We start from the raw sequence: 6,916 nt of genomic DNA, 5'->3' as shown, positions 1-6,916 counted from the left end.
TAGCATGTAAAATTTTAATTAGTGCACACAATTACAAAAGATGTCCAAGATAGTATATTTATATGTGAAATCTCTCTTCCTTCAATATTCTTTCATGAATTGTTCAAGTGACCAATTCTACGTTTGCTAACTTTCAATAAGTTTGCTACCTATACTTATTCTATGTGAAGTCATTACTCCCCGTGGTATAAGCATATGAAACATATATAAATTCAGGTTTATGATATTTCAATTATTCAACCATTTACTCATAGGATATACATGAAGCACGTGAGTAAATGACAAACTACTCCAAAAGATAATAGTGAAGGACACTGAGTAGTCAAACAATTAACTAGCCATGGGAGGATTCTTTTTTCATTAGATAATTCAGATCCAATGATTTTATTCGAACAGCAAGTAAAATTGAAAATACGCTCCAAGCAAAACACATATCATGTGACGAATAAAAATATAGCTCCGAGTAAGGTATACCGATAGTTTTGAAGACGAAAGAGGGGATGCCTTCCGGGGCATCCCCAAGCTTAGGCGCTTGAGTCTTCCTTGAATATTACCTTGGGGTGCCTTGGGAATCCCCAAGCTTAGGGCTTTTCCACTCCTTATTCTCCTCATATCGATATCTCACTCAAAGCTTGAAAACTTCAATCACACAAAACTTAACGGAAATTCGTGAGATAGGTTAGTATGATAAAGAGCAAACCATTCACTTTGGTACTGTCAAAGACAAGGTTCATAGTTGTTCTCACACAATTCATACTGTACCATATCATTTCTACAATTTATATTGAGAAATATAAGCCATAGAAACTAGAAAACAAGCAAACTATGCGATGAAAACAGAATCTGTCAGAAACAGAACAACCTGTAATGATCTGAACAGCAACCATACTTATGCTACTCCAAAAATTATGAAATAAATTTTTGGACGTGAGGAATTTGTCTATTAATCTTCTGCAAAAATAATCAACTCAAAAGCACTCTTCTGTAAAAAATGACAGCTAATCTCGTGAGCGCAAAGTTTCTGTTTTTTACAGCAAGATCACATTAACTTTCACCCAAGTCTTCCCAAAGGTCTTACTTGGCACTTTATTGAAACAAAAGCTATAAAACATGATTACTACAGTAGCTTAATCATGTAGAAACACAAAAACAGTAAGGGTAAATATTGGGTTGTCTCCCAACAAGCGCTTTTCTTTAATGCCTTTTAGCTAGGCATGATGATTTCAATGATGCTCACATAAAAGATAAGAATTGAAACATAAAGAGAGCATCATGAAGAATATGACTAGCATATTTAAATCTAACCCACTTCCTATGCCTAGGGATTTTGTGACACATAATTTATAGGAACAATAATCAACTAGCATAGGAAGGCAAAACAAGTATAACTTCAAAACTGTAAGCACATAGAGAGGAAACTTGATATTATTGCAACTCCTACAAGCATATATTCCTCCCTCATAATAATTTTCAGTGGCATCATGAATGAATTCATCAATAAAACCATCACATAAAGCATTCTTTTCATGATCTATAAGCATAGAAATTTTTCTACTCTCCACATAAGCAAAATTCTTCTTATTCGGAATAGTGGGATCACTAATTCCTAAAGTTGACACTCTTCCAAACCCACTTTAGATGATAGTATTATTCATACTCAAAAATATATAAGTGAAGTTCATAGAGCATTCTACAAATAATATAGACAAACCAATATCCAAGCTCAAAATGTATAAGTGAAGCACACGAAGCATTCTATAAAACCATACTCAAAAGATTTAAGTGAAGCACAAAGAGCAATTCTATAAGATCATACTTAAAAGATATAAGTGAAGCACATGAAGTATTCTATAAATTTATGAAGGGACATATCATACTAGCATGGTTCTTAAAGAAAAATAAAAACACAAAGGACACAAATCATGTGAACAAAACAAAAACCGAGGTATACCAATAATTGTTGAAGAAGAAAGATGGGATGCCAACCGGGGCATCCCCAAGCTTAGATGCTTGAGTATCCTCTTAAATATTTACTTGGGGTGCCTTGAGCATCCCCAAGCTTGAACTCTTGCCTCTCTTTATTCTTCTCATATTGATAGCTCCTCGATCTTCGAACACTTCATCCACACAGAACTTTAACAAAAACTTTGTGAGATCCGTTAGTATAATAAAGCAAATCACTACCTTTAGGTACTGTAATGAACTCATTATTTATTTATATTGGTGTTAAACCTACTGTATTCCAAGTTCTCCATGGTTCATACCCCTCGATACTAGCCATAGATTCATCAAAATAAGCAAGCAACACAAGAAAAACAGAATCTGTCAAAAATAGGACAGTCTGTAGTAATCTGGAAGTTTAGTAAACTTCTATAACTCCAACAATTATGAAATAAATATGAAAATTTGAACAATTGGTACAGAATTAATGTGCAAAAAGTTTCATACCCATTTGACTTTCCAGTAAAAAAATGTAAAATCACGCACTACAGCCAAAGTTTCTGTTTTTATTCTGCACATAGCAAACAAGAAATCTAATCATCCTAAAACCAAAGCTTGGCACATTTATTTTTATAATACAATGGATATACACAAGGGGATAATTATTTAAAGAGAAACTTCCATGAGAAATTTTACATTGTTTCCGTGAGCATGAACACAAGTGCTCAAGGTCGACCCTCACTTCTTTAATGCATAACTTTCCAATCACTTCTCTTTTTGAAAACTTTTTTAGGCATGAGAGGCAAGTAATAATTTTTTGTATTTTCATTCTTTTAAATTTTTTGTATGTTTCACCCACAACTAAACAGAAACAAAAAGGAAAAACAAAATCTACTTAGTGAAGAAAGCAAACAAGCACACACGAGAATATCAACCCCACGCTATTGCTCCCCGGCAACGGCGCCAGAAAAGAGCTTGATAATCCCCAAGTGCAGGGAATCATCATAGCAATTTCCAAAGGTGGAAGTGATAAGTATGGAGTGTCGAACCCACAAGGAGCTAAAGGTAAGATCAATATTCTCTCAAGCCCTATCTGCCACTGATACGACTCTACGTATACCGAACGTTTGCTTCCAACTAGAAACGAGAAATAAAACTACGTTGTGGGTATGAAGAGGATAACTTTGCATGGTATCGGAGAGCTAAAATATAAAAGTAGGTGCTGTTATCATAAAGTTAGAATATATTGCTAAATATTATAAATAGCGAGTGTGGAATAATGATGGATCGGTGTGCGGAATTGTCCTAAGCAATTGTTAACAAGACCGGTAGTCGTCATTGCAATTTCATATGAGGGAGAGGCATAAGCTAACATACTTTCTCTACTTGGATCATATGCACTTATGATTGGAACTCTAGCAAGCATCCGCAACTACTAAAGATCATTAAGGTAAAACCCAACCATAGCATTAAAGCATCAAGTCCTCTTTATTCCCATACGCAACAACCCCCTTACTCGGGTTTGTGTTTCAGTCACTCACCAACCCACTATAAGCGAATCATGAACGTATTGCAACACCCTACAGCGGGAACCCCTCATGCTTGCACGACACGGAGGGCACCATAGGACAGCACCAAAATAAAACATACAACTCGTACCAATCTAGATCATCAATCAACCCAAAGACAAAGGATATCTACTCAAAACATCATAGGATGGCAACACATCATTGGATCATAATATGTGGCATAAAGCACCATGTTCAAGTAGGGATTACAGCGGGGTACGGAGAGTGGACCGCGTAAAATAGATGAGGATGGTGATGTTGATGAAGACGATCACCGCGGCAATGATTCCCCTCCCGATGGCACTCTGGCGCCACCGAGAGAGAGGAGGACAGGTTCTCCCCCTTGTGCTTCCTCCTCCATGGCCTACCCCCTAGATGGGGAGAGGTTTACCCTCTGGTCCTTGGTCTTCATGGCGATGATGGCCCCTCCGAGATCCTCCTCCATGGCCTCCGGTGATGATGGCCCCCTCCGGCAGGGTGCCAGAGAGGACCTAGATTGATTCCTCGTGGCTACAGAGGCTTGCGGCGGCGGAACTTCCGATCTAGGTTAATTTTCCGAGGTTTCTGTATTTATAGGAATTTTTGGCGTCGGTCTCATGTCAAGGAGGTGCCCGAGGCGTCCACGAGGCAGGCCCACGCGCCTAGGGGGGTGGGCGTGCCCCCCACCCTCGTGGGCGCCCCGGGACTCTCCTCGCCCAACTCTTTTACTCCGGGGTCTTCTTTTGGTCCATAAAAAATCGTCAAAAATTGGCACGTCAATTGGACTCCGTTTGATATTCCTTTTTTGTAAAACTCAAAAACAAGGAAAAAACAGGAACTGGCACTGGGCTCTAGGTTAATAGGTTAGTCCCAAAAATCATATAAAATAGCATATAAATGCATATAAAACATCCAAGGTTGATAATATAATAGCATGAATACTTCATAAATTATAGATACGTTGGAGACGTATCAACTATCAAAATGTTTATTCCAACTCTGAGAGGCTTGCACCAGTCCATAGATGGATCGCTGGAGCTTGCACACTTTGTTAGCACCCTTTGGATCGATAAAAACCTTCTGGTTGCATCATATACAACTCTTCTTCCAGAAATCCATTCAGGAATGCAGTTTTGACATCCATTTGCCAAATTTCATAATCATAAAATGCGGCAATTGCTAACATGATTCGGACAGACTTAAGAATCGCTATGGGTGAGAACGTCTCATCGTAGTCAACTCCTTAAACTTGTCGAAAACCTTTCGCAACAAGTCAAGATTTGTAGACAGTAACATTACCGTCAGCGTCAGTCTTCTTCTTGAAGATCCATTTATTTTCTATGGCTTGCCGATCATCGGGCAAGTCAACCAAAGTCCACACTTTGTTCTCATACATGGATCCCATCTCAGATTTCATGGCCTCAAGCCATTTTGTGGAATCTGGGCTCATCATCGCTTCCTCATAGTTCGTAGGTTCATCATGGTCAAGTAACATGACGTCCAGAACCAGATTACCGTACCACTCTGGTGTGGAACATACTCTGGTTGACCTACGAGGTTTGGTAGTAACTTGATCTAAAGTTTTATGATCATCATCATTAGCTTCCTCACTAATTGGTGTAGGAATCACTAGAACTGATTTCTGTGATGAACTACTTTCCAATGAGGGAGCAGGTACAATTACCTCATCAAGTTATACTTTCCTCCCACTCACTTCTTTCGAGAGAAACTCCTTCTCTAGAAAGGATCCATTCTTAGCAACAAAAATCTTGCCTTCGGATCTGTGATAGAAGGTGTACCCAAACAGTTTCCTTTGGGTATCCTATGAAGACACATTTCTCCGATTTGGGTTCGAGCTTATCAGGTTGAAGCTTTTTCACATAAGCATCGCAGCCCCAAACTTTAAGAAATGACAACTTGTGTTTCTTGCCAAACCACAGTTCATATGGTGTTGTCTCAACGAATTTAGATGGTGCCCTATTTAACGTGAATGCAGCCGTCTCTAAAGCATAACCCCAAAACGATAGCGGTAAATCAGTAAGAGACATCATAGATCGCACCATATCTAATAAAGTGCGGTTACGATGTTCGACACACCATTACGCTGTGGTGTTCCGGGTGGCGTGAGTTGCGAAACTATTCTGCATTGTTTCAAATGAAGACCAAAACTCATAACTCAAATATTCACCTCCACGATCAGATCGTAGAAACTTTATTTTCTTGTTACGATGATTTTCCACTTCACTCTGAAATTCTTTGAACTTTTCAAATGTTTCAAACTTATGTTTCATCAAGTAGATATACCCATATCTTCTCAAATCATCTGTGAAGGTTAGAAAATAACGATACCAGTCGTGAGCCTCAACACTCATTGGACCGCATACATCAGTATGTATTATTTCCAACAAGTTTGTAGCTCGCTCCATTGTTCCGGAGAACGGAGTCTTAATCATCTTGCCCATGAGGCATGGTTCGCAAGCATCAAGTGATTCATAATCATGCGATTCCAAAAGCCCATCATCATGGAGTTTCTTCATGTGCTTTACACCAATATGACCTAAACGGCAGTGCCCCATATAAGTTGCACTATCATTATTAAACTTATATCTTTTGGCTTCAACACTATGAATATGTGTATCACTACTATCGAGATTCAATAAAAATAGACCACTCATCAAGGGTGCATGACCATAAAAGATATTACTCATATAAATGGAACAACATTATTCTCTGATTTAAATGAATAACCGTCTCGCATCAAACAAGATCCGGATATAATGTTCATGCTTAACGCTGGCACCAAATAACAATTGCATTTTGTTTTGCGATTCCTCGAAACTCTAAGCAACTCAATGACCCACGAAGAGAGTTGGGGATTTCACTGTTTCATATTTGAATTTTCTCAAATATTGAGAACAAGGATCATTTTGATTTTATTATTTTTCTCTCCAAAAATATTTCAAATTAAAATATATGAGAGGAGATAATATGACTTCTTCGAAATAAATGAAATATTGGAGGAAAAATGTTAAAATCAAATAAATAATTTATTTTGGATTTTATTGCTATTTTATTCAAATTAGAACAAAATATGCATTTTTCAAAATTGCATTTTTAGGCCAAGAAAATGTTCATCATGTTCTAAATATTTTATTTAGACGGTGAAATTTTGTTTTGGCATTTTTAGATTTTATTTTTATTTTTATTAGGATTTTTCTCAGCGGAATCTGTTTAAAAAAATCGGACCGACTCGGCCGAAGCCCAGCCGGCCCACTCCGGCGCCGCTGCCATCGTCGTCCCCGAGCTGGACTCCTCGAGGGAGTCCGACGCCGCCGCGCCTCACCGCCCCCTCCCGCACGCCACCTCGCCCCCCTTTATAAGCCGACCTGGGGCCCCCCCTGGAGCCCCAAGCCGCCGCCGCCTGCCCT

This window comes from Triticum aestivum, chromosome 3D (genome assembly GCF_018294505.1).
Source record: "Triticum aestivum cultivar Chinese Spring chromosome 3D, IWGSC CS RefSeq v2.1, whole genome shotgun sequence".
NCBI lineage: Eukaryota > Viridiplantae > Streptophyta > Magnoliopsida > Poales > Poaceae > Triticum > Triticum aestivum.
This window is presented reverse-complemented; position numbering follows the sequence as displayed.